The sequence below is a fragment of the Scyliorhinus torazame genome, chromosome 7, assembly GCF_047496885.1.
Source record: "Scyliorhinus torazame isolate Kashiwa2021f chromosome 7, sScyTor2.1, whole genome shotgun sequence".
Taxonomy (NCBI): Eukaryota; Metazoa; Chordata; class Chondrichthyes; order Carcharhiniformes; family Scyliorhinidae; genus Scyliorhinus; species Scyliorhinus torazame.
Window position 1 is genome coordinate 274,354,105 of NC_092713.1, and position 27,879 is coordinate 274,381,983.

The 27,879-nt window shown below is 52.8% G+C and overlaps 1 pseudogene; it reads right to left on the reverse strand.

The window, feature by feature from the left end:
- Positions 1-365: 365 nt before the first annotated feature.
- Positions 366-27,879, reverse strand: part of LOC140427397 (organic cation/carnitine transporter 2-like) — a 92,324-nt pseudogene continuing 64,810 nt past the window's right edge.

Sequence of the window (27,879 nt, forward strand, 5' to 3'; positions counted from 1 at the left end):
CCGGATTGTCGGTCTCCCTCTCTCAGGGGTGGCCAGGGACCCCTCGCCTCCTTGGTCCGCTGACTCGCTCATTCACTGCTCCTGCCCTTTTCCATCACTTCCGGCTTCCCTGTGGCCTATTGAGCCACTGCTTGCTGGCCGATTGCTCTTCTTCTCTTCGTTTTCTGTTTAGGAGTAGAATTAGTCCGAACGCTCGGGCTAAATTTGTGCAAAAGTGCCTTTTTGACTGTATTCTGGAGGACAGCCACCTGATGTGCGGCTGCTCAGCACATCCCCCGTCACTGGAAATCTTTTAAGCAGAACATGGCCCAAGCTGCATCACAAAGAAATGTAAGTTGTTCAGCGCAGAAATTGAGAGGAAAAACTCAATCATAAAAACTATACACACTTATTTTCTGCATATGGTCAATGGTTTCTGCGAGAGGAATATTGAATGTTTCGGGCAGAAACAACGCCAGAATTGCTGCAAGCACTGAGCAATTCCCCATCAGAATATAAGGCAAAACCTCATTACAAACACCTGTGAAAATATAGGGCATAAATTATCTGTAAAATTGTAACAAATGTTTTGTGATCAATAATCACTCTAATTCATTTTCAATCTAGATATGTCAAATAATATGGTGAATTGTTTCATTTCTATATTTAAGCTGTAGGTGCTGTATTAATACAAGTTGTTGTTGATATTGAATCCAACACCCCTAACTTTAACTGACAGCCAAACTCTTTTCTGAGAGCAAAATGACAGTGCACATTTTGAAGGCAGGAATTGATCCTCATTGTGTACATTTTCCAGATGGAAATTTAAGAAACAGGAGGAGGCCTTTCGGCTCCTTGAGACCACGCTGCAATTCTTTTTCATAGCTGAAATTCTGTCTTCTACATCCACTTCAATTTCCTTCCCACCCCCAGAGCTCTTGATTCTCTTAGCGCCGAAACATCCAGGACGGGCTTATCTCATCCCGCGGCAGAGTGTCCACGCCATCGTGTTTTACGGCGCCGTGAATGGCCCGACCCGACGACTAATTCTGGCCCGCAAAAGGGGCCAACACGGGGCAAGCGAGAAGCGCGGGGGCGTGGCGCCATACCGGCATCATTTGTGTGACGCCCCGATGATCCGGCGCCGCGTCACATGAAATGTGCACGAGCGCCGCAAAGTCCCGAGACGGCGAGATGGACGCCCCCCACCGTGCCGCCCCGAGGCTCAAGGACAATGACCTTGAGATGCTGCTGGATGCAGTAGAGGAGAGGAGGGCGATCCTGTGCATTAGATGTGGCCACCGGCAACCTGCCAGCATAGTCCGGAGGAATTGGCGTGAGGTGGGTGTTGCGGTAAGCGCGGTGGGGCACACCCCACGGACGGCTGAGCAGTGCCGCAAGAAGATGCACGACCTGACGAGGGCAGCCAGGGTGAGTACACCAAGACGCGCCCCTGGCACCACACAACCCCTACCACCCACACATGTGACAGTAACCCTCCCCAAGAGGGATGCCAAACCTCCCACTTGACCCACATGGGCGCACACTCCCATGAGAGCCGCCGTGGCCGGCTGCCCAATTCCCCCATGCCATCGTCTTGGCGACATCTGCGCGGAATGCTGTGTACCGCCTAACTCTGATGCTTTGCTGCTCCCCCCCAGGAGAAGACCCCCCACAACCACCGGGTGAGTGCGAGAACTGGAGGGGGTTCACCTGTACTGCACCCCTTCACAGTACACGAGCAGAGAGCACTGGACCTCTTTGACAGAGCCAGAGACCGGGTGGTTGCCCTTTGCCAGATCGGAGGTGCACCAGCAAGTGAGACTCGCCTGCCTGCCTACGCCCCCTCCCCCATTCCCCCCCCAGTACACCCCCTCCCGCCATTCACCCCAGTACACCCCTAGTACACCCCCAGTATACCTCCCACTACACCCCCTCCCCCATTCCCCCCCAGTACACCCCCTCCCCCATTCACCCCCAGTACACCCCCTACCCCATTCCTCCTCAGTACATCCACTCCCCCAGTACATCTCCCAGTACACCCCCTCCCCCCATTCCCCCCCAGTACACCCCCTCCCCCATTCCCCCCCCAGTACACCCCCTACCCCATTCCCCCCCCCACTACACCCCCTCCCCCATTCCCCCCCAGTACACCCCCTCCCCCATTCCCCCAGTACACCCCCTCCCCCCATTCCCCACCAGTACACCCCCCCCCCCCCCAGTACAACCCCTCCCCCATTCCCCCCCAGTACATACCCTCACCCCATTCCCCTGCCTGGTGACACCCCCTCACCCCCCCCCCCCCCACTACACCCCCTCAGCCCAGTCCGCATGTGTGACAATACATGCTGCATTGCATGTTGCAGGACCTGCCGCCGCTCATCCCGGACCGCCTGGCTGCTCGCCCCCAATAAGTTCCAGGTCCAGATGCCCCCAGGAACGCATGCCATGGCGGGGTGGGCAGACAGCAAGGAAGACCTTCCTCCAACACTGGGACACAGGAATCGGACGCACAGAGGACTGAGACCCAGGACTGTGATGAACAGAGGACGGATACCCAGGATAGTGACAGCCCCAAAATGCAGACTGTCATGTGAGAGTACCTTTAAGAACTGGATGTTTAAGCAATGTACCTTTAAGAAAACAGTGATGTCATAGAGTGAGTGGAGCTCAGCTCAGTTCAGCCATTTTGAAGTTTTAGTTTTGAAAAGTGCCTGGCCGGTTTTGCTGAGAGCAGTTTAAAGGTAGAAAGCCAGTTTGAGACAGCAGCTTGGGTGTGTCTGTGTGTTTCCAGAGAGTTTTCAGGAAGAAAGCAAGGTGCTGGAGCTAAAGGCAACCAAGCTAATATATCTCTACCATTCTACAGAAAATATATATATCCTTTAACCTGATGTGATTTTGTTTAAAGGTGTTAAGTCTCTTGGAAGTTTGAAGGAACATTTTAAGGAGTTATTTACTGTTGCAATATTTTCTGACTTATCTTTGAAGTAAGGGGTGTTAAGAGATCCAATGTTTATTTAAGATGTTATGTTGCGTTCATGGAATAAACAGTGTTTTGTGTTTAAAGCCCACGTGTCCATAATTGTAATCCCACACCTAGGGAAAAAGCCGTGTGCTAGGAAAGGCAATAAATACATTGAAGGGAGAGGTTGGTTGAACTCCATGATACATTTTGGGGTTCTGAAAACGCCTCACCCATAACAATCGGGGGCTTGAGGGGGATAAAAGTCTATCTATTGGATTGGCTTTTGTGAACTTAAAGACAGTGAAGGATTGTTGCTTTTCCGGTGTGGTATTTTAGTTTAAGTGAGGAGAGTGTTGTGAACAATGGCTCTTTCAGAGGCTAAGAAGTTTTTGGGGGTGGAGAATGTTACACATAGTACCTTACAGACAGAAACAAAAAGCAGAATGTTAGATTTGGCAAGAACATTCCAGTTAACATTACCTGACAAAATGCGAAAAGATGAGGTAATTATGGCGGTGGTTAAGCATTTAAAGTTGCCTGAGATAGAGTTTGACTCATTGGAAATGGCAAAAATTCAGTTGCAAATTAAACAAATGGAACATGAAAAAGAATTAAAGAGGTTTGCATACGAGAGTGAGAGAGATGAAAAATAAAGAGAAAGAGGGAGAGGAAAAAGAAAAGGAGAGAGAAGAAAGGAGAAAAGAAAGAATAGCCCGAGCAGAACAAAAAAAAAGAAAGGGAGATACAGATCAGGGAAAAAGATTAAGAGAGGGAGTTTGAACTTCAGAAAATGACCATGAAACATGAAAATCAGTTAAAATTGGCAGACGTAAAGGGACACGTACAGTTGGAGGAGATGGATGAGGATAATGAGACAGAGCGTCATAGTCGAAGACGTGGTGAGGATCTATTTAAATATGTCCAAGCATTGCCAAGGTTTCACGAGAAGGAAGTGGAAGCATTTTTCATTTCATTTGAGAAGGTAGCTAAACAAATGAAATGGCCACAGGACATGTGGGAGATACTGATTCAAACAAAGCTGGTAGGTAGAGCTAGTGAAGTGTTTGCATCACTACCAGAGGAGGTATCTGGATCATATGAGGAGGTGATGAAATCCATCTTAAGTGCATATGAGCTAGTGCCTGAAGCTTTCAGACAAAGGTTTAGAAATTTAAGGAAAGAATTTGGTCAAACATACATGGAGTTTCAAAGGCTCAAACAGAGTAATTTTGATAGGTGGATAAGGGCTTTGAAAATAGACCAAACGTATGAAGCTCTGAGAGAAATTATACTTTTGGAGGAGTTTAAAAATTCAATTCCTGATGTAGTGAGAACTCATGTGGAAGAACAGAGGGTGAAAACTGCGAGATTAGTAGCGGAAATGGCAGATGATCATGAATTAGTTCATAAATCAAAGATTGGTTTCCGACATCAGTGTCAGCCGCTGAGGGATAGAAACTGGGGACATGAGAAATACTCAAGTGGTAAAGGTAAAGGTGATCTGATGGGAGACAATAAAGAGAGTGTACCTCAGATTAAAAAAGAAATCCAGGAGGGTGGAAAAGAAATGAAAAGTTTCAGATGTTTTCACAGTAATAAACTAGGCCATGTAAAGTCACAATGTTGGTGGTTGAAGAAAAGCACTGGGAAGGCTGATGTGGTAAAACAGGATAAGACAGTGGGGTTTGTTAGAGTGGTAAAGGAAAGCCCAAGGGAAGCGAAGGAGGTGCAAACGATTGTACAGCCTGTTCAATGAAATGAAAATGGCTTATTGTCACAAGTAGGCTTCAAATGAAGTTACTGTGAAAAGCCCCTCGTCCACCACATTCCGGCACCTGTTCGGGGAGGCTGGTACGGGAAATGAACCCTGCTGCTGGCCTGCCTTGGTCTGCTTCCAAAGCCAGCGATTTAGCCCTGTGCTAAACAAGAAGTAATTGTTAAGAAGGTGCCAGATGTCTTCAAAGAATTTACTTGTGTGGGTAAAGTTTACTCATGTGTATCAGGAGAAGCAGGTAAATAAGTCACAATTTTAAGAGATACAGGGGCTAGTCAATCTTTAATGGTAAGAGATGAGGAATTATGTAGTTTGGGAAGAATGTTGCCAGAAAAGGTGGTGATCTCTGGAATTCAGGGTGAGAGGAGGAGCGTTCCATTATATAAGGTAAGGTTGGAAAGTCCAGTGAAGAGTGGTGAAGTGGTAGTAGAAGTAATAGATAAACTATCTTGTCCAGGAATACAGTTTATTTTGGGTAATGATATAGCTGGATCGCAGTTGGGAGTGATGCATACTGTGGTTGATAAGCCAATGGAAAATCAGTCAACTGAAATGTTGAAGGACGAATATCCTGGGATTTTCCGGATTGTGTAGTAACAAGGTCGCAAAGTCACAGGTTAAGACAAGAGGAGAAATCAAAGAGTGAAGATGAGGTTGAAGTGCAATTATCAGAAACAATTTAAAAAATATATATATATTTTATTGAAATTTTTTTCCCTGAGCAACATTTTTCCCGCTTACAAAACAAGCGAAACGATAACAGTAACAAAACAGATATTTTTAAACTTTTTAACAATAATAATAATAGTAGTAATAATATACAAGTAACAAAACCTCGTACTCTATTGACCTATACTCAACTGCCTCCCCCCCATCCCCCCCCTCCCCCCTGGGTTGCTGCTGCTGGTCATCCGTCTTCCCTCTAACGTTCCCCTAGGTAGTCGAGAAATGGCTGCCACCACCTGGTGAACCCTTGAGCCGATCCTCTCAGGGCAAACTTTATCTGCTCCAGTTTAATAAACCCCGCCATATCGTTTACCCAGGCCTCCAGTCCGGGGGGTTTCGCCTCCTTCCACATGAGTAGGATCCTGCGCCGGGCTACGAGGGACGCAAAGGCCACGACATCGGCCTCTTTCGCCTCCTGCACTCCCGGCTCTTCCGCAACTCCAAATAGAGCTAACCCCCAGCCTGGTTTGACCCGGGCCTTCACCACCTGCAAAATCACTCCCGTCACTCCCTTCCAATACCCTTCCAGTGCCGGGCACGCCCAAAACATATGTGCGTGGTTTGCCGGGCTCCCGCCACACCTCCCACATTTGTCCTCCACTCCAAAGAACCTGCTCAATCTTGCCCCCGTTATGTGTGCTCTATGTAGCACCTTAAATTGAATCAGGCTAAGCCTGGCGCATGAGGAAGAGGAATTTACCCAGCTTAGGGCATCAGCCCACATACCCTCCTCTATCTCCTCCCCTAATTCTTCTTCCCACTTTCTTTTTAGTTCGCCCACCGACTCCTCCCCCTCTTCCCTCATCTCTCTATAAATCTCTGACACCTTGCCCTCTCCGACCCACACCCCTGAAAGCACCCTGTCCTGTATCCCCTGTGTCGGGAGCCGCGGAAATTCCCTCACCTGTTGTCTAGTAAACGCCCTCACCTGCATATATCTCAAGAAATTCCCCCAGGGTAACTTATACTTTTCCTCCAGTGCTCCCAAGCTCGCAAAAGTCCCATCTATGAATAAATCTCCCACCTTCCTAATTCCCAACTGGTACCAGCTCTGAAATCCTCCATCCATTCTTCCTGGGGCGAACCTATGGTTGTTCCTGATAGGGGACCCCACCAGGGCTCCCCGCATCCCTCTCTGTCGCCTCCACTGTCCCCATATGTTCAGTGTTGCCGCCACCACCGGGTTCGTGGTGTACTTTTTCGGTGAGAACGGTAGCGGCGCCGTCACCAGCGCCTCTAGACTCGTCCCTTTACAGGACCTTCTCTCCAGCCTTTTCCACGCCGCTCCCTCACCCTCCATCATCCATCTACGTATCATTGCCACATTGGCGGCCCAATAATAATCTCCCAAATTCGGTAGTGCCAGTCCTCCTCTGTCCCTACTGCGCTGCAGGAACCCCCTCCTTACTCTCGGAACTTTCCCTGCCCACACAAAGCTCGTAATGCTCCTATCTATTTTATTAAAAAAGGTCCTGGTGATTAAAATAGGGAGACATTGAAATACAAATAAGAACCTCGGGAGGACCATCATCTTAATTGCCTGCACCCTGCCCGCCAGCGATAAAGGCTGCATGTCCCACCTTTTAAAGTCCTCCTCCATTTGTTCTACCAGCCGTGTCAGATTAAGTCTGTGCAAGGTTCCCCAGCTCCTAGCGATCTGAATCCCCAAGTATCGGAAGTTTCTTTCCACTTTCCTTAGCGGTAAGCCTTCTAACTCTCTACTCTGGTCCCCTGGATGTATCACATATAATTCGCTCTTCCCCATGTTTAACCTATACCCCGAAAATTCCCCGAACCTCCTCAAGATTCGCATAACCTCTATCATCCCCCCCGCTGGGTCCGACACGTATAGCAATAGGTCATCCGCGTTATAACGAGACTCGGTGTTCTTCTCCCCCTCTAGTCACCCCTCTCCATTTCCTGGAGTCTCTCAGCGCCATGGCCAGAGGTTCAATTGCCAGCGCAAACAACAATGGAGACAGCGGGCATCTCTGTCTTGTTCCCCTATATAATCGGAAATACTCCGATCTATGTCGACCTGTAACTACGCTTGCCGTTGGTGCCCCATAAAGTAGTCTAACCCAGCGAATAAATCCGTTCCCAAAGCCAAACCTCCTTAGCACTTCCCATAAATACTCCCACTCCACCCTATCAAATGCCTTCTCTGCGTCCATTGCCGCCACTATCTCTGCCTCCCCCTCCACTGAGGGCATCATTATCACCCCTAATAGCCGTCGCACGTTAACATTCAATTGTCTCCCTTTTACGAACCCTGTCTGGTCTTCGTGCACCACCCCTGGGACACAGTCCTCTATCCTCGATGCCAGCACCTTTGCTAGCAGTTTGGCGTCCACGTTCAATCGTGAAATAGGTCTATAGGACCCACACTGCATCGGATCTTTGTCCCTCTTCAAAATTAGCGATATCGTCGCCTCCGACATTGTCGGGGGTAGTGTCCCCCCTTCCCTGGCCTCATTGAACGTCCTTGCCAACAACGGGGCCAACAAGTCCACATATTTTCTGTAGAATTCCACCGGGAACCCGTCTGGCCCCGGGGCCTTCCCTGCTTGCATGCTTCCCAGTCCCTTAATAACCTCGTCCACCTCAATCGGCGCCCCCAGGCCTGCCACCGCCTGCTCCTCCACTTTCGGGAACCTCAACTGGTCCAGGAACTGCCGCATCCCCTCCTCTCCCTCTGGGGGCTGAGAATTATACAGTTCTTCATAAAAGGTCTTAAACACCTCATTTATCTTTCCTGCCCTTCGCACGGTGTCTCCCGTTTCATCCCTAATTCCTCCTATCTCCCTCGCTGCTGCCCTCTTTCGCAGTTGGTGCGCCAACAGGCGACTAGCCTTTTCCCCATATTCATACCTCCTCCCCTGTGCCTTCCTCCACAGTACCTCCGCCTTTCTGGTGGTCAGAAGGTCAAACTCGGTCTGGAGTCGTCTCCTCTCCCTGTACAGCTCCTCCTCCGGGGTCTCTGCAAATTCCCTGTCCACCCTTAAAATCTCCCCCAGTAATCTATCCCTTTCCTTGGCCTCTGTTTTCCTTTTGTGGGCCCCAATAGAAATCAGCTCTCCTCTGACCACCGCTTTTAGTGCTTCCCAGACCACTCCCACAGGGACCTCGCCGTCGTCATTGACCTCCAGGTATCTCTCGATACACCCCCTCACTCTTGCACACACTCCCTCATCCGCCATCAGTCCCACATCTAATCGCCAGAGTGTTCTCTGCTCCCTGTCCTCTCCTACTTCCAGGTCCACCCAATGTGGGGCATGATCCGAAAACGCTATGGCTGAGTATTCAGCTTCTTCCACCCTAGAGATCAACGACCTTCCTAGAACAAAAAAAATCTATCCGGGAGTACACTTTATGGACGTGGGAGAAGAAGGAATACTCCCTAGCCCTGGGTCTAAGAAATCGCCATGGATCCACTCCCCCCATTTGGTCCATAAACCCCTTAAGTACCTTGGCCGCTGCCGGCCTTCTTCCAGTCCTTGAGCTGGATCTATCTAGCCCCGGGTCCAGCACCGTATTGAAGTCCCCTCCTAAAATCAAATTTCCTGCCTCCAGGTCCGGAATACGCCCCAGCATCCGTCTCATGAACCCCGCATCGTCCCAATTTGGGGCATACACATTAACCAACACGACCTCCATTCCCTCCAGCCTACCACTCACCATTACATATCTACCTCCACTATCTGCTACGATGTTCTTTGCTTCAAATGCTACCCGTTTCCCCACCAAAATGGCCACCCCTCTGTTCTTTGCGTCCATTCCTGAGTGGAACACCTGTCCCACCCATCCTTTCCTTAGCCTAACTTGGTCCGCCACCTTTAGGTGCGTCTCTTGGAGCATAACCACGTCTGCCCTTAGTCCTTTCAAATGCGCGAGCGCTCGGGCCCTTTTTATCGTCCCATTCAGGCCTCTCACGTTCCACGTGATCAGCCTCACTGCCTCCCTCCCGTGTCGACTAGCCATTACCTTATCTAGGCCAGTCCCACATCCCGCCTCCGCGCTCCCGCTCGCTCCCCCAGCGTCGCATTCCGCCCCCGACCACCTTCTCTTTAGCCATTTCCTTTTGGATTTCCGCAGCAGCAACCCAGTTGTCGTCCCCCCCCCGCTAGATCACTATCTAGCTTGATTGCTCCCCCCATATCACTTCCGTAAGTCAGCTGACTTCAACTGACCCCGGCTACTCCTACTCGCTCCTCGGCCCCCCCGGTGTGAGGGAACTCCCATCCGCCTTGCGCCTGTTTTCCCGCCTTATTCGTTCTGGCGCGGGAACATCCCTTTACCTGTCCCGCCTCTAATGGCGCAGCTCCCTTTCCCCTCCCCCTCTCCTTCCCCATTCTCTGACTATGTCCCGCCTCTCCCCCCTCACCGGCGCCCACATTTCCCCAGTGTCCCCCCCCTTCCCTGTTTACTTCTCGCTTAACTTTCACCATCCCATTAACAAAAACAATAATAACAACAATAACAGTTCCCTGCAGCATCAGTCCCTCAGTTCCGGTCCAGTTTCTCTTCATTGATGAAGGACCATGCTTCCTCCGCCGTCTCGAAATAATATTGTCTCTCCTGATGCGTGACCCATAGTCTTGCCGGCTGCAGCATCCCAAACTTCACCTTCCTTTTGTGCAAAACCTCTTTGGCTCGGTTGAAGCTCGCCCTCCTTCTCGCCACCTCCGCACTCCAATCCTGGTAGATCCTTACCACCGCATTCTCCCATCTGCTACTCCGCACCTTTTTGGCCCATCTCAGGACCTCTTCTCTGTCCTTAAGGCGGTAGAATCGCACGATTATCGCCCTCGGTGGTTCTCCCGCTTTTGGTCTTCTCGCCGGGATCCGGTTTGCCCACTCCACCTCCATGGGGCCCGAAGGGGCCTCAGCACCCATCAGTGAGCTCAGCACCTTACTTGCGTATGCTCCACAGTCCACTCCTTCCACACCCTCCGGGAGACCTAGTATCCTAAGGTTCTTCCTTCGCGCTCCATTTTCAAGGGCCTCAATCCTGTCAGCACACTTTTTATGAAGTGCCTCGTGCGTCTGAGTCTTGACCGCCAGGCCCAGGACCTCATCCTCAATACCTGACACCTTCTGCTCTACTACGCGAAGTTCCATCTCCTGGGTCTTTAAAGTCTCATTAAGCCCCTATATTGCCTGTAACAACGGGGTCATTACCTCCTTCTTCAGCAGGTCCATGCACCGTCTCACCACCTCGTCCTGCTCAGGCCCCCATGTCACCTGTGGTTTCTCCGCCGCCATTTTGTTTCACTCCCTCTCTCTCTCTCTCTCTGATCTTCTGGCTGCAGATTCTTTGGGCTGCAGCCGCCGCCGCCGGTTTTTCCCTCCGTCTTTCGGGGGGGTCTCCCTTCCCTCGCACCTCGCACCGGGTTTTACGGCCGTTCAAGTCCCCGTTGGGGCTCTTAAAAGAGCCCGAAGTTCCGTCGGAGCTGGAGCCGCCGAAACGTGCGGCTAGCTCATCCCTGCCGCAACCGGAAGTTCAGAAACAATTTTTGATCAGATGGTTGAAAAAGAACAAGAACAGATGGAGGATGAGGCGGATATTTTTAGCTCAGGAAAATTGGCGGAGTTACAACAGAAAGATGTAGAAATAAAACGGTATATCAGAAAGCATATACGGAAGAGGAATCTGAGTGTATACCAGAGTGTTATTACCGTAAAAATGATGTCTTGATGAGAAAATGGAGACCTGTACATATGCAGGCGGATGAAAAGTGGGCAGAATTTCATCAAGTAGTATTGCCGGTAGGGTATAGAAAGGAGGTGTTGCAAGTTGCACATGAGGTACCAGTGGGAGGTCATTTGGGAATAAGGAAAACTCAAGCTAAAATTCAGAAACATTTTTATTGGCCTGGATTACCTAAAGATGTAGTTAAAATTTGTCAATCATGTCACACATGTCAAGTGATAGGGAAACCCCAAGCATGATAAAACCAGCGCCCTTAATACCCATTCCAGCATTTGAGAAACCTATTACAAGGGTGGTATCAGACATTAAAGATAATGTTGAGGGTGTATTATCAAGATTATCCAGAGGATTGGGATAAAGGTATCCCATTCGTATTGTTTGCAATTAGGGATGCACCTAATGAGTCTACCAAATTTAGTCCCTTTGAACTAATTTTTGGTCATGAGGTAAGAGGACCACTTAATATGATTAAGGAAAAATTGGTGGGTAAGAAATCGGAAATTACACAATTGGATTACGTGTCAAATTTTAGGGAACGATTAAATAGAGCAGGTGAATTGGCTAGACAACATTTAAAAGTTGCACAAAATGTGATGAAACGGGTAGCGAACCAGAAATCCAAAGTTTGTAGTTTTGCCAGTGGGGATAAAGTTTTAGTGTTGTTATCAGTGGTAGGGGAGCTTTTAAAAGCTAGGTTTTGTGGACCGTATCAGATTGAAAGGAAATTAAGTGAGGTGAATTATGTGGTAAAGACACCAGGTAGAAGGAAGACTCACTGAGTGTGTCATGTGAATATGCTTAAAAGGTACTTTGAAAGGGAAGGAGAGAAAAAGGAGGTTTTAGTGATTCTAACTCAAAGTAACAAATCAAATCCAGATGACTGTGAATTTGACATACCTCAAATTAAATTGGAAAATGAGGATGTTCTTAAAAATTGGAATGAATTGTTAAGTTACCTTCCAGAGGAAAAACAAACTGACCAGAAAGAGTTATTGATATCTCATGGGCAAGTTTGTAGAGATAAATTGGGAAGTACTAAAATGGCTATACATGATGCAGATGTGGGAAATGCTGTTCCTTTTTTAAAAAAAATATATTTTATTGAAAATTTTTCGATCACAATTTTTTTCCCCTTACACATCAAACATAAAAAAAAAGAAAATTTAACAGTGAACAAATGGCTAACCAACATGGTCAACTAATCATTTAACATAAAATAAAACTTTCCACCCCCCCCCCCCCTCCCACACTTGTCCTCCACTCCGAAGAACCTACTCAATCTTTCTCCCGTTATGTGTGCTCTATGTAGCACCTTGAATTGAATCAGGCTAAGCCTGGCGCACGAGGAAGAGGAATTTACCCTGCTTAGGGCATCAGCCCACATACCCTCCTCTATCTCCTCCCCGAGCTCTTCTTCCCACTTTCCTTTTAGTTCGCACACCAGCTCCTCCCCCTCTTCCCTCATCTCTCGGTATATCTCTGACACCTTGCCCTCCCCGACCCACACCCCCGAAAGCACTCTGTCCTGGATCCCCTGTGTCGGAAGCAGCGGAAATTCCCTCACCTGTTGTCTTGTGAATGCCCTCACCTGCATATACCTAAGGAAGTTTCCCCGGGGCAACTTATACTTTTCCTCCAATGCTCCCAAGCTCGCAAACGTCCCATCTATAAATAAATCTCCCGCCCTCCTAATTCCCAACTGGTGCCAGCTCTGGAATCCTCCATCCATTCTTCCTGGGGCAAACCTGTGGTCGTTCCTGATTGGGGACCCCACCAGGGCTCCCCGCGCACTTCTCTGTCGCCTCCATTGTCCCCAGATATTCAATGTTGCCGCCACCACTGGGTTCGTGGTAAACTTTTTTGGTGAGAGCGGTAGCGGCGCCGTCACCAGCGCCTCTAGGCTCATCCCTTTACAGGACTTTCTCTCCAGTCTTTTCCACGCCGCTCCCTCTCCCTCCATCATCCATTTACGAATCATCGCCACATTGGCGGCCCAATAGTAGTCGCCCAGATTCGGTAGCGCCAATCCCCCTCTGTCTCTGCTACGTTGTAGGAACCCCCTCCTTACCCTCGGGACTTTCCCTGCCCACACGAAGCTCGTGATGCTCCTGTCTATTTTTTTAAAAAAGGTCTTAGTGATTAGTATAGGGAGCCATTGAAATACAAATAAGAACCTCGGGAGGACCATCATCTTAATTGCCTGCACTCTGCCCGCCAACGACAGTGGCTGCATGTCCCACCTCTTGAAGTCCTCCTCCATTTGTTCTACCAATCGTGTCAGATTAAGTCTGTGCAAGGTTCCCCAGCTCCTAGCGATCTGAATCCCCAGGTATCGGAAGTTTCTTTCCACTTTCCTTAGGGGCAGGCCTTCTATCTCTCTACTCTGGTCCCCAGGGTGTATCACGAAAAGTTCACTCTTCCCCATGTTAAGCCTATATCCCGAGAAATCTCCGAACTCCCTCAATATCTGCATGACCTCTGTCATCCCCCCCACTGGGTCCGTCACATACAACAGTAGGTCATCTGCGTATAGCGACACTCGGTGTTCTTCTCCCCCTCTAATCACCCCTCTCCATTTCCTGGAGTCTCTCAACGCCATGGCCAGAGGTTCAATTGCCAACGCGAACAACAATGGAGATAGCGGGCATCCCTGTCTTGTTCCCCTATATAGTCGGAAATACTCCGATCTTTGCCGACCCATGACCACACTTGCTGTTGGGGCCCCATAAAGGAGTTTGACCCAGCTAATAAACCCGTTCCCGAACCCAAACCTCCTTAGCACCTCCCATAAGTACTCCCACTCCACCCTGTCAAATGCCTCCTCTGCATCCATTGCCGCCACTATCTCTGCCTCCCCCTCTACTGGGGGCATCATTATCACCCCTAATAGTCGTCTCACGTTGACCTTCAGTTGTCTCCCCTTTACGAACCCTGTCTGGTCTTCGTGCACCACCCCTGGGACACAGTCCTCTATCCTCGATGCCAGTACCTTTGCCAGCAATTTGGCGTCCACATTCAATAATGAAATAGGTCTATAGGACCCGCACTGCAACGGATCTTTATCCCGCTTCAAAATTAGCGATATCGTCGCCTCCGACATTGTCGGGGGTAAAGTCCCTCCTTCCCTGGCCTCATTAAACGTCCTCACCAACAGCGGGGCCAACAAGTCCACGTATTTTCTATAAAATTCCACCGGGAACCCGTCTGGTCCCGGAGCCTTCCCTGCTTGCATATTCCCCAGCCCCTTAATAACCTCATCCACCCCAATCGGTGCCCCCAGGCCTTCCACCTCCTGCTCCTCCACCCTCGGGAACCTCAATTGATCCAGGAACTGCCGCATCTCCTCCTTTCCCTCCGGGGGTTGGGACCTATACAGTCCTTCATAAAAGGTCTTGAACACCTCGTTTATCTTCCCTGCTCTCCGCACCGTAGCTCCCTTTTCGTCTCTAATTCCCCCTATCTCCCTCGCCGCTGTCCTCTTTCGCAGCTGATGGGCCAGCAGGCGACTAGCCTTTTCCCCATATTCATACCTCCTCCCCTGTGCCTTCCTCCACAGCACCTCCGCCCTTCTGGTGGTCAAAAGGTCGAACTCCGTCTGGAGCCGTCGTCTCTCCCTGTATAGTCCCTCCTCCGGGGTCTCCGCAAATTCCCTGTCCACCCTTAAAATCTCCCCCAGTAATCTATCCCTTTCCTTGTCCTCTGTTTTCCCTTTGTGGGCCCTAATGGAGATCAGCTCTCCTCTGACCACCGCTTTTAGTGCTTCCCATACCACTCCCATTCGGACCTCCCCGTCGTCATTAGCCTCCAGGTACCTCTCAATACATCCCCGCACTCTTCCACACACTCCCTCATCCGCCATCAATCCCACATCTAATCGCCAGAGTGCTCGCTGCTCCCTTTCCTCTCCTAGTTCCAGGTCCACCCAGTGTGGGGCATATCCGAAACCGCTATGGCTGAATACTCAGCTTCTTCCACCCTTGAGATCAACGACCTTCCCAGAACAAAAAAATCTATCCGGGAGTACACTTTATGAACATGGGAGAAAAAGGAGAACTCCCTGGCCCTCGGTCTAAGAAATCGCCATGGATCCACTCCCCCCATTTGGTCCATAAACCCCTTGAGCACCTTGGCCGCTGCCGGCCTTCTTCCGGTCTTAGATCTGGATCTATCTAACCCTGGGTCCAGCACGGTGTTGAAGTCCCCTCCCAATATCAAGTTTCCTACCTCCAGGTCCGGGATACGACCCAACATCCGACTCATAAATCCCGCATCGTCCCAATTCGGGGCATATACGTTAACCAACACGACCTCCATTCCCTCCAGCCTGCCACTCACCATTACATATCTACCTCCGCTATCTGCTACAATGCCCCTTGCTTCAAATGCTACCCGTTTCCCCACCAATATGGCCACCCCTCTATTCTTTGCATCTAGCCCTGAGTGGAACACCTGTCCCACCCATCCTTTCCTTAACCTAACTTGGTCCGCCACCTTCAGGTGCGTCTCCTGGAGCATAGCCACGTCTGCCCTTAGTCCTTTCAAGTGCGCGAGCACTCGGGCCCTTTTAATCGGTCCATTCAGGCCTCTCACGTTCCACGTGATCAGCCTCACTAGGGGGCTACCTGCCCCCTTCCCGTGTCGACTAGCCATCACCTTCTCTAGGCCAGTCCCGTAGCCCGCTTCTGCGCTCCCACTCGCTCCCCAGGCACCGCATTCCATCCCCGTCCACCTACTCTTTGCCCATTTCCTCTTTGATTTCCGCAGCAGCAACTCAGTTATCCCCCCCCCCCCCCCCCCCGCTAGATCCCCCTTTAGCGTGATTGCTCCCCCCATATTACTTCCGCAAGTCAGCTGACTTCAACTGACCCCGGCTACTCCTGCTCCCTCCTTGACCCCCCCGTGTGGGGAACTCCCATCTACCTTGCGCCTGTCTTCCCACCATTATCTTTCTGGCGCGGGAACATCCCTATATCTGACCCGCCTCTTGTGGCGCAGCACCCTTTCCCCTCCCACTCCCATTCCTCATTCTCCGCCTATGTCCCTTCTTTCCCCTCCCACCGGCGCCCACATTTCTTAGTGTCTCCCCCCTTCCCAATTTACTTCTCTATTTACATCGACAATAACATTCCCTACAGTATCAGTCCCTCAGTTCCGATCCAATTTCTCATCTTTAATAAAGGTCCATGCTTCTTCCGCCGTTTCGAAATAATGATGTCTCTCCTGGTACGTGACCCATAATCGTGCCGGCTGCAGCATCCCGAACTTCACCTTCTTTTTGTGTAACACCTCCTTGGCTCCGTTAAAACTCGCCCTCCTTCTCGCCACCTCCGCACTCCAATCCTGGTACACCCGTACCACTGCATTCTCCCATCTGCTACTCCGTACCTTTTTAGCCCATCTCAGGACCTCTTCTCTATCATTAAGGCGGTGAAATCGCACGATTGTCGCCCTAGGTGGTTCTCCCGCTTTTGGTCTTCTCGCCGGGATCCGATGGGCCCCCTCCACCTCTAAGGGGCCCGCAGGGGCCTCAGCTCCCATCAACGAGCTTAGCATCGTGCTTACATAAGCCCCGCAATCCGCTCCTTCCACTCCCTCAGGGAGACCCAGTATCCGAAGGTTCTTCCTTCACGCTCTGTTTTCTAGGGCCTCAATCCTTTCAATGCACTTTTTGTGGAGCGCCTCGTGCGTCTGTGTTTTGACCGCCAGGCCCAGGATCTCGTCCTCATTATCCGTCACCTTCTGCTCCACCACGCGGAGCTCTGTCTCCTGGGTCCTTTGTGCCTCCTTAAGCCCCTCAATTGCCTGTAGCATCGGGGTCAGCACCTCCCTCTTTAGTAGCTCCACACACCGTCTCAAGAATTCGTCTTGCTCGGGCCCCCATGTCGCCTGGGCTTTCTCCGCCGCCATCTTGTGTCTTCTCCCTTTCTGTCCCTATCGTCGAGGATTCCTCGCGCTGCAGCCGCCGCCGCCGATATTTTTCTCTTTCATTGGTGGGGGGGACTCCCTATTCACTCACCCCACACCGGGTTTCGTCGCTTGAAAATTTCCCGTTGGGGCTCTTAAAAGAGCCCGAAGGTCCGTTGGAGCTGGAGCCGCCGAAACGTGCGGCTTAGCTGGTCATCGCCGCAACCGGAAGTGGAAATGCTGTTCCTATCAAACAACATCCACAGGGGCTGTTTAGCACAGGGCTAAATCGCTGGCTTTGAAAGCAGACCAAGGCAGGCCAGCAGCACGGTTCAATTCCCGTAACAGCCTCCCCGAACAGGCGCCGGAATGTGGCGACGAGGGGCTTTTCACAGTAACTTCACTTGAAGCCTACTTTTGACACTAAGCGATTTTCATTTCATTTCATTCATTTCATTTCATTTTCATATAGACTTAATCCTTTAAAATTGGCACAGGTTAACAGAGAGATTGAGAGTATGCTGAAGAATGGCATAATTGAAGTGGGTTGCAGCCAATGGAGCTCACCCATAGTACCTAGACCAGATGGTACCCAACGGTTGTGTGTTTACTGCAGAAAGGTGAATGTAATTACAAGAAGGGACTCTTATTCTATCCCATGTTTGAGGGATTGCATTGAGAAATTCGGACAATCTGCTTTTATTTCCAACTTCCAGACATGGAAAGAACATTTTAAACATCGTATGGAATTCTTCGATTGACTTCAGGAGGCGGGTTTGGTGATGAACCTAGCCGAAAGTGAATTTGGAGAAGCCCGAATCACTTTCCTTGTGGAGTTTCCGATAGCCTGAATACACAGGGAAATAATGCGATCTCCTAGCATGAATGATTTTGATCGAACAGTTGTCCAAAGGTTTTGTGGCGTGATTACTCCACTGATGGACTTGCTAAAGAAGCGTCAAAAATGTCAATGGACAACGGACTTTCAACAGGCATTTGACTGCCTGAAAGCTGTGGTCACCAATGTTCCTGTATTGGAGAATTGCAAGGGACTCTGTGGTCAGATTGAACTAAAGTATCTGATTCTAAAGAGAAATGCCGAGGAATGGATGGATCGTGCAGAGACTTTGTTCAAAGAGACTGTCAATCGAGAAGGATTTCGGTTGGAGGAAGAAGAACAAAGAAAAATTGACTATATTATCATACCTGTTTGCGTGTGTTGTTTTCTTTAAATGAAAATGTATATTTACTGTGTGCATTTCTTCGTGGATGGTGCAAAAGTGAAAAATGAAACCATCTTGAAGTTGATGGTTTATTTTTTTTTCTTGGGGGGAGGTGTCATGTGAGAATACCTTTAAGAACTGGATGTTTAAGCAATGTACCTTTAAGAAAACAGTGATGTCATAGAGTGGGTGGAGCTCAGCTCAGTTCAGCCATTTTGAAGTTTCAGTTTTGAAAAGTGCCTGGCCGGTTTTGCTGAGAGCAGTTTAAATGTAGAAAGTCAGTTTGAGACAGCAGCTTGGGTGTGTCTGTGTGTTTCCAGAGAGTTTGCAGGAAGAAAGTAAGGTGCTGGAGCTGAAATCAACCAAGCTAATATATCTCTACCATTCTACAGAAAATATATATATCCTTTAACCTGATGTGATACTGTTTAAAGGTGTTAAATCTCTTGGAAGTTTGAAGGAACATTTTAAGGAGTTATTTACTGTGGCAATATTTTCTGACTTATCTTTGAAGTAAGGGGTGTTATGAGATCCAATGTTTATTTAAGATGTTAAGTTGAGTTCATGGAATAAGCAGTGTTTTATGTTTAAAAACCCACGTGTCCATAATTGTAATCCCACACCTAGGGAACAAGCCGTGTGCTAGGAAAAGCAACAAATACATTAAAGGGAGAGGTTGGTTGAACTCCATGATACATATTGGGGTTCTGAAAAAGCCTCGCCCATAACATAAACGATGAACACTGACGCGCACGACTGTCAGGACAGTGACATACAAAGGACGTTGAGCAAGGACAGTGACACACAGATGATGGACAGGCCGGACAGTACCCCTCAGATGGGGGCGACAGAAAGAACACCGGCCCCGGTCTCGACGCAGGAGCCTCCAGACTTTGGGTCTGTTGACGACCCAGACTTGGCATCACTGCATTCACCCACACCCCCCACCATCTCAGAGACTCGCACCTCGGTTGGTCATTTTAGTGATGAGGCTTCTGAGACACAGGCTGGTGTGCACCACACAGCCATACCGGTACAGCAGGTGTAGGTCAGAGTAGCCGAGGGGCCGGACGGTCGGAGGGCAGCCCAGCCCCTGCAACCAGCTGCCGCCCAGACGGGTCCCGGGTTCCTAGACTTGCCAGTCCCACCCATAGACCCGATGCAGTTAGAAACCCAGGGACTAGATAACTGGATGACGACCAGCTTCCACCAACTGCAGACGCAGGTGGAGGAGTCCATCCGCGTCCAGGAGTGGAGATTGTGGCCGGTCATGGCTGCCATCCAGGCCGACACCACAAGGGTGCCGCCCACAATGGAGGCAATGGGTGCAATGGTTTTGGCCATGGGTCAGGTTATGCAAGACGTGGGGCTTCATGTGCATGCGTCGTCCGTGGCCCAGGACAGGCAGCCATGTGCCAGAGCCAACTGGACATCTCAGCCGCGCTCCGCAGTCTGGCCGAGTCTCAGCAGGCCATCACTGAGAGCAGCAGGCCATCGCTGAGAGCATCAGCGGCATCGCCCAGATGCTGGATGGCGTCGCACAAGCACAGAGGGAGGTGGCAAAGTCCCAGACAGGGATGGCCCACTCCCTGAGCTCCATCGCTGCTGACATTCGGACCCTGGTCGATGCCACAGCGGCCCTCCAGGACTGGCAGCGCCAGGTGTTGGGGGTGTATCAGGGCTTGTCTCCGCATGCACCCCTGTCCCTTAAAGAGGCCCGGGGGCCACCGGGCACCCTGAGGGAAGAGGAGGTTCCGGGCCCGTCCCGGTGACTCCTGCAAGGGAGGTCCCGGAACTCCGTGGATCCTCGGACTCCCCCCGTTCCATCCCTGGTGCATCTGGTGGGCAGTGGGCAGAACAGGGTGGCACCAAGCCATCCAGCACGCTCGCGGAGCAGCCTGGCCCATCCAAGCTGGGCCGCCCCAGGAAACGCACGCCGACGGGGAGCCAAGTCGCAGCGCCGGAGTCTCAGCAGTCCGCCTCCACACCTACTGTCTGGGGAAACACTGAGATGTAGTGGTAGGGCCCGTAAGGCCAAGAAATTTGACACCTAGTAAGTTGGCATGGGTGCAGGGCACAGTATAGTTATAGGGGCTAGGGCACTTGTATGTTACTGTTACAATTAAACTCACGGTTACACCAATGCAAGGTGCCTCTGTGCTATGTCCGGTGCCTGCGAGGTCGTGAAGGGGACTGAGTGGCACTGAGTTTGATGGTCGGTGGAATGGTGAGCCCAGGTGGGTGTAAATATTCCCCCCGCCGTACTCGGCACCCCGCCGCCAGCCACCCAACATGTCCATGCGATGGAGTGTCCGTAACGTGAGCACCACTACCCACGGGGAGGGTGTAGCTGTGGCCATGAGTCAGACATTGGCTAACGATTTGGAGCTCACAGCTCATCGCAGAGCAGGTTGTCATTATTCACCGTGGCATTGAACACACCCGCTTCCACAGGCAACCGTGTGAGACCAGCCCGTTGTGCCGCAGTTGGAGGGTGCTGTGCATGTAGTGGTGTGGCAGGCAAGGTAGTCTGGTGGTGTGGGAGTGAGGGTGCTGGGTGGTGAGGTGGGGCGGTATGGTGGTGCCAGTGCCTCTGCTCAGAGATCCCCTACTCCTCTAGTTGGTGAAACATGCGGCTATTAACGCCTCGCGTGCTCTCTGGCCAAGCCAGTGGCGTTGTGCAGCCTCCCGTCCATATCCAGCCACCATGTCATGTCTGTTGCCCCCCTTGGCCCCATCCTCCTCATGTGGAGAGGCGTCTCCTCCCGTAGGTTCCCCGTCTGCCCCCTCCTCCTCCTCCTGAACAGGCGCCGGAATGTGGCGACTAGGGGCTTTTCACAGTAACTTCATTTGAAGCCTACTTGTGACAATAAGCGATTTTCATTTCATTTCCAGAACATTGCCCCTCTGCTGGGCAATATTGTGGAGGACGCAGCAGACAATAACAATGTGGCCGACCTCTCCGAATCGTACTGGAGGGCCCCTCCAGAGCAGTCGAGGCACCTCAAACGCATCTTCAAGAGGCCAAAACACCTCTCGATCACACCCCTGGCTGCTGCATGGGCCTCATTGTATCGGGTCTCCGCGTCGGTCTGTGGCCTCCGTATAGGCGTCATCAGCCATGACCGAAACGGGTAATCCTTGTCACCCAGCAACCAGCCCCGCAGCCGGGGGTGGGGCGTTCCTCGAACATGGCGGGGATGAACGATTGTGCCAGGATAAACGCATCATATACACTGCCCGGGTACTGTGCGCAGACGTGCATGATCTTCATGCAGTGGTCACAGACCACCTGAATGTTCATGGAGTGGGACCCCTTCCTGTTCATGAACGCGTCCCTGTTCTCCGCTGGTGGCTGCATGGTGACGTGCACACCATCAATCGCCCCCTGTACCATAGGTATCCTGGACACGGCATGGAATCCCGCTGCCTGGGCATCCTGGTGAGCCCGGTCCACTGGGAACTGTATGTACTGGTCCGCGATGTCATACAGGGTGTCAGTCACTGCACGGATGCATCTGTGCACCGACGCCTGGGCGATGCTGGACAGGTCCCCACCTTGGCAACTGGAATGACCCCGTTACAAAGAAATTCAGGGCCACCGTAACCTTGACGGACACCAGGAGAGCATGTCCTCCCCCAGTTGCACGCGGTGCAAGGTGTGCCATCAGGTGGCAGATATGGCAATGGTTTCCCGACTCATCCTGAATCTCCTCCTGCATGCCCTGTCCAGCAGGTCGTCGAAGGACATGCGGCGCCGGTAGACACGTGGCCTCATCGGGCACCGCCAGCGCCTTGGCACCACCACCAACTGCTCCCCCTGCTCCTCATCTACATCGGTATCGCCATCCTGTGCATCCCCCTCGTTGTTCTGGTCGTTGTCTGCCTCGGCCTCCTCCTGCGCCCGTCGGGCGGGCGGCCCTGCAGCCTGAGCGGGTGCCACCTGGCCTGCTGCAGCCCCTCCCTCTGATGCAGCCGCCGCTGCCGCTGCCGCAGCCACACTGAGCCGCATGCGCCGACGCTGCCATTGGGCCGGATGCAAGACAGCGTCTCCCGCCACGGTGGTCAACATCGCTGGCTGGTGCCCAAACATTATGATCTGCAGGGGGAGGGGGTTATACAACATCTTTAGGGATGACGCATGTCCCCCTCTACAGCCATGTGCCCTGGGCTACATGTCTGTGCCGGTTTGCTGATTACTCCACAGACCCGCATGCACCCAGACCCCCTGCCCACACCCTCCGTGCTCCGCCCAGTACTGCCCGTCCCTCCTGATAGCGCCATCGTTGGATGGCTATGCCCTCACTGGGGGTGCCATGGGTGCGGACCCACCCCTTCCCGCCGATGGATGGCGGCTGCTGGGAGATCTGCCCCTGGGGGGTCCCGCACCCATGGGCAAGGCTTGGGGCCGTGCGGGCAGGCAGCGCCTGGGGCCGGTGCCCATCAGCCTGGCCGCCGTACTGGTGGCAGTGGCTCGGGCACCACCCTGGGATGGCGGCTGGAATGTCGTCCCCACGCCCTCCCCTGAACATGGAAGCCCTGTCCCCCCCAACCTAGAGGCCCAGCCCCCCCCCCCCCGAACATGGAAGACCCAACACCCCCCCCCATGGACATGGAGGCCCCGCCCTGCCATCTTAGAGACCCAGCCCCCCCCCCCGATCATGGAGGACCCAACCCGCCAACATAGAGACCCAGCCTCCCTCCCTCCCGAACATGGAAGACCCTGACCCAATCCCCCCCGAACATGGAGGACCCACCCCGCCAATATAGAGGCCCAGCCCCCCCATCCCGAACATGGAGGACCCCTACCCAACCCCCCTCCTCCCCCCCGAACATGGAGGCCCCCCCCCTCGCCCGCAGCCCCGTCCGTGTCCGTCCGAAGAGTCTCACAAGCGCAATACGCCGGCCGCTCACATCCTCTCCCGCACCGCCGGCGAACATGACTGCCTGATGATTTTTATTTGCAGGTGTGAACGGCACCTGCGTGACCTGCGTGACCATCCGGGCCGCAGAATCCCCGGAGAATCGCGGGACTTGCCCCCGCGGCCGCTTTTCCGGGCGGCGCAGCGCCATTCACGATGATGCCATTCACGCTGGGTGGTAGAATGGCGTCGGACCGGCGTCGCGTAAAAAACGGCGCGACTGCCGATCCTCTGACCCGGTGTGGTCTGAGAGGATTGTGGTAGTATGCATTAGGGGTCATGTGGGACTGTGAAGCCGTGATGTCATTGGCTGACAGATCCCGGGTCCTGGTTGGCTGTTGACCACTAGCTCCGCCCTGAAGGCGGAGTATAAGAACCAGGAGTTCTCCCCCGCAGGCCAGTCTGTTACTGAACTGCGGGGAACAAGTCACGCTTAATAAAGCCTCATCGACTTCATCTCTATTCGTATCTCATGAGTCTTTGTGCGCTACAATTTATTAAGCGTGCTTAAAGGACTATGGAGCTCAGGATCATCCCGGAATGCCTGAGGATCAGCCCCCACGCAGTGAACTCAGCAGCAGTTTTTAAACACTGGCAGACTTGTTTCGAAGCCTACCTCCGAACGGCCCCCGGCCGGGTCACAGAAGACCAGAAACTACAGGTCCTGCACTCGAGGGTAAGCCCGGAAATTTTCCCTCTCATAGAAGACGCAGAGGATTTCCAGACGGCGTTCGCAGCACTAAAAAGCATCTATGTTCGCCCAGTGAACCAGATCTACGCACGCTACCAACTCGCAACGAGACGGCAAAGTCCCGGAGAATCGCTAGACGAATTCTACGCCGCGCTGCTAATTTTGGGACGGGCCTGCAGCTGCCCGCCGGTAAACACGATTGAACACACGGACATGTTAATTCGCGATGCGTTTGTGGCTGGTATGAACTCTCCCCAAATCCGCCAAAGTCTTTTAGAAAAAGAGTCGCTAGGACTCTCAGAGGCACGGGCCCTTGCAGCCACACTAGATGTGGCCGCGCGAAACGCCCGCGCGTACGGCCCCGACCGCGCGGCAGCCCATTGGGCTCCGTGAACCCCCGTCGTGACAAACCCCCCCCCCCCACCCCACAGGCTTGCGCAGTTCAGACGCCAAGTCGTCCCGGGGGAGCCCACTGCTATTTCTGCGGCCAGGCGAAACACCCCCGGCAGCGCTGCCCGGCCCGCGCAGCGATTTGCAAGAGCTGCGGGAAAAAGGGCCATTTCGCGGCTGTGTGCCGGTCCCGGGAGGTCGCCGCTGTCCCCGGAGAAGAAGGAGTCCTGCGCGTTTCTAACGCTCCCCAACCCCCACCCCCCCCAGCGCCCCATGTACGACCTGCAGGCGCAGCCCTTTTGGGTCCCGGCCACCGCTGTCCCCGGAGAACAAGGAGTCCTGCGCGTTTCTAACGCTCCCCAACCCCCCCAGCGCCCCATGTGCGACCCGCAGGGCCGCCATTTTGGGTCCCGGCCACCACGAGGGGAGGAGGGGCGCCACCATCTTGGGACCCCCCAGCCCTGTGCGACGCATGGGGGTGGCCATTTTGTCCACCCCGCCGCCATCTTGTGACCCCCCAGCCATGTGCGATGCATGGGGGTGGCCATTTTGTTCACCCCCGCCGCCATCTTGGACGGCAACAATGGACCCCAGCATCGACGGCTCCACGGGGTTCGAAGAAGACGCTGAAGCACTACGACCACGTCTGGCCTCAATGACGCTGGACCAAGCACGGCCCCGGACGCTCCAGACGACGACAACAACGGTGCTGATCAACGGGCACGAGACACCATGCCTGACTGACTCCGGGAGCACAGAAAGCTTCATCCACCCCGACACGGTAAGACCCTGTTTTTTGACCATCCGTCCCAGTGCGCAAAAGATTTCCCTAGCTGCAGGATCCCACTCCGTACAGATCAAAGGCTTCTGCATAGTGACCCTAACGGTGCAAGGGAGGGAGTTTAAAAACTACAGGCTCTATGTCCTTTCCCAACTCTGCGCGCCCACATTACTGGGATTAGACTTCCAGTGCAATCTGCAGAGCCTAACTTTCAAATTTGGCGGCCCAATACCCCCACTCACTATCTGCGGCCTCGCAACCCTCAAGGTTGAGCCTCCATCCTTGTTTGCAAACCTCACCCCGGATTGCAAACCCGTAGCCACTAGGAGCAGACGGTACAGCGCCCAGGACCGGACATTCATTCGGTCCGAAGTCCAGCGGCTACTGAAGAAAGGCATAATCCAGGCCAGCAATAGTCCCTGGAGAGCACAGGTGGTAGTAGTAAAGACAGGGGAGAAGCAAAGGATGGTCATAGACTATAGCCAGACCATCAACAGGTACACACAGCTAGATGCGTACCCTCTCCCCCACATATCCGACGTGGTCAATCGGATTGCCCAATATAAGATCTTCTCCACCGTGGACCTCAAGTCCGCCGACCATCAGCTCCCCATCCGCCCAAGTGACCGCAAGTACACAGCCTTCGAGGCAGACGGGCGATTATACCACTTCCTAAGGGTCCCATTTGGCGTCACAAACGGGGTCTCGGTCTTCCAACGAGAGATGGACCAAATGGTTGATCAACACGGGTTGCAGGCCACGTTCCCGTATCTCGACAATGTAACCATCTGCGGCCACGATCAGCAGGACCATGACGCCAACCTCCAAAAATTCCTCCAGACCGCTAAAGCCTTGAACCTCACATACAACGAGGACAAGTGCGTTTTTAGCACAAACCGGCTAGCCATCTTGGGATATGTAGTGCGCAATGGGATAATAGGCCCCGACCCCGAACGTATGCGCCCCTCATGGAATTTCCCCTCTCTCACTGCTCAAAAGCCCTAAAACGCTGCCTGGGGTTCTTTTCATATTACGCCCAGTGGGTCCCCCAGTACGCAGACAAGGCCCGCCCCCTAATACAGACCACGACCTTCCCTCTGTCGACAGAGGCTTGCCAGGCCTTCAGCCGCATCAAAGTGGATATCGCAAAGGCCACGATGCGCGCCATCGACGAGTCCCTCCCCTTCCAGGTCGAGAGCGACGCCTCCAGTGTAGCTCTAGCGGCCACCCTTAACCAAGCGGGCAGACCCGTGGCCTTTTTCTCCCGAACCCTCCACGCCTCAGAAATCCGCCACTCCTCAGTGGAAAAGGAAGCCCAAGCCAGAGTGGAAGCTGTGCGACATTGGAGGCATTACCTGGCCGGCAGGATATTCACTCTCCTCACTGACCAACGGTCAGTAGCTTTCAAGTTCGATAATGCACAGCGGGGCAAAATTAAAAATGACAAGATTTAAGGTGGAGGATCGAACTCTCCACCTTCAACTATGAGATCTTGTACCGTTCCGGAAAGCTGAACGAACCGTCCGATGCCCTATCCCGCGGCACATGTGCCAACGCACAAATTAACCGTCTCCAAACCCTCCACGAGGACCTCTGCCACCCGGGGGTCACTCGGTTCTACCATTTTATAAAGTCCCGCAACCTCCCCTACTCCGTGGAGGAGGTCCGTACAGTCACAAGGAACTGCCACATCTGCGCAGAGTGCAAACCGCATTTTTTCAGGCCGGATAGTGCGCACCTGATCAAGGCCTCCCGTCCCTTTGAACGCCTCAGTCTGGACTTCAAAGGGCCCCTCCCCTCCACCGACCGCAACACGTACTTCCTGAACGTGGTGGACGAGTACTCCCGTTTCCCCTTCGCCATCCCCTGCCCTGACATGACAGCGGCCACAGTCATTAAAACCCTTAACACCATACTCACACTGTTCGGTTGCCCCGCATACGTCCATAGCGACAGGGGGTCCTCCTTCATGAGTGACGAGCTGCGCCAGTTCCTACTCAGCAAGGGTATAGCCTCGAGCAGGACGACCAGCTACAACCCCCGGGGGAACGGGCAAGTAGAGAGGGAGAACGGCACGGTCTGGAAGACCATCCTACTGGCCCTACGGTCCAGGGATCTCCCAGTTTCACGGTGGCAGGAGGTCCTCCCGGACGCCCTCCACTCCATCCGGTCGCTACTGTGTACCACTACTAACCAAACGCCTCATGAGCGCCTCCTTGCCTTCCCCAGGAAGTCCTCCTCTGGAACGTCGCTGCCGACCTGGCTGGCGGCCCCAGGACCCATCTTGCTCCGGAAACATGTGCGGGCGCACAAGTCGGACCCGTTGGTCGAGAGGGTTCACCTCCTCCATGCGAACCCGCAGTACGCCTACGTGGAGTACCCCGACGGCCGACAGGACACGGTCTCCCTGCGAGATCTGGCACCCGCCGGCAACACGCACCCCCTCCCGACACCAATCACCCCCTCCCTGCCACCGGCGCACCCCGCGACAGCCCCCTTCCTGGGAGGATCGGTCCTCCTCCCAGGTCCGACCAGAAGTGAAGCTGAAGCAGAAACCGTAAAGCTCCCGGAGGCGACAACACTGGAACAAGCACCACCACCACCGGGGCTGAGGCGATCGATAAGGACGACCAGACCGCCCGACCGACTTGTGGCATCGGTGTAACACTAGAATGTTGTGGACTTTAACGAGAAGAATTTTTTCCCCCTTTTTCCCTCTTACGAATACTGTAATTAGTTCAAAACAAAACAAAAAAAAAACCCTGTACGTACTGTGATGACATGCAAAAGTTTTTCCTCCCAGGACCAGCC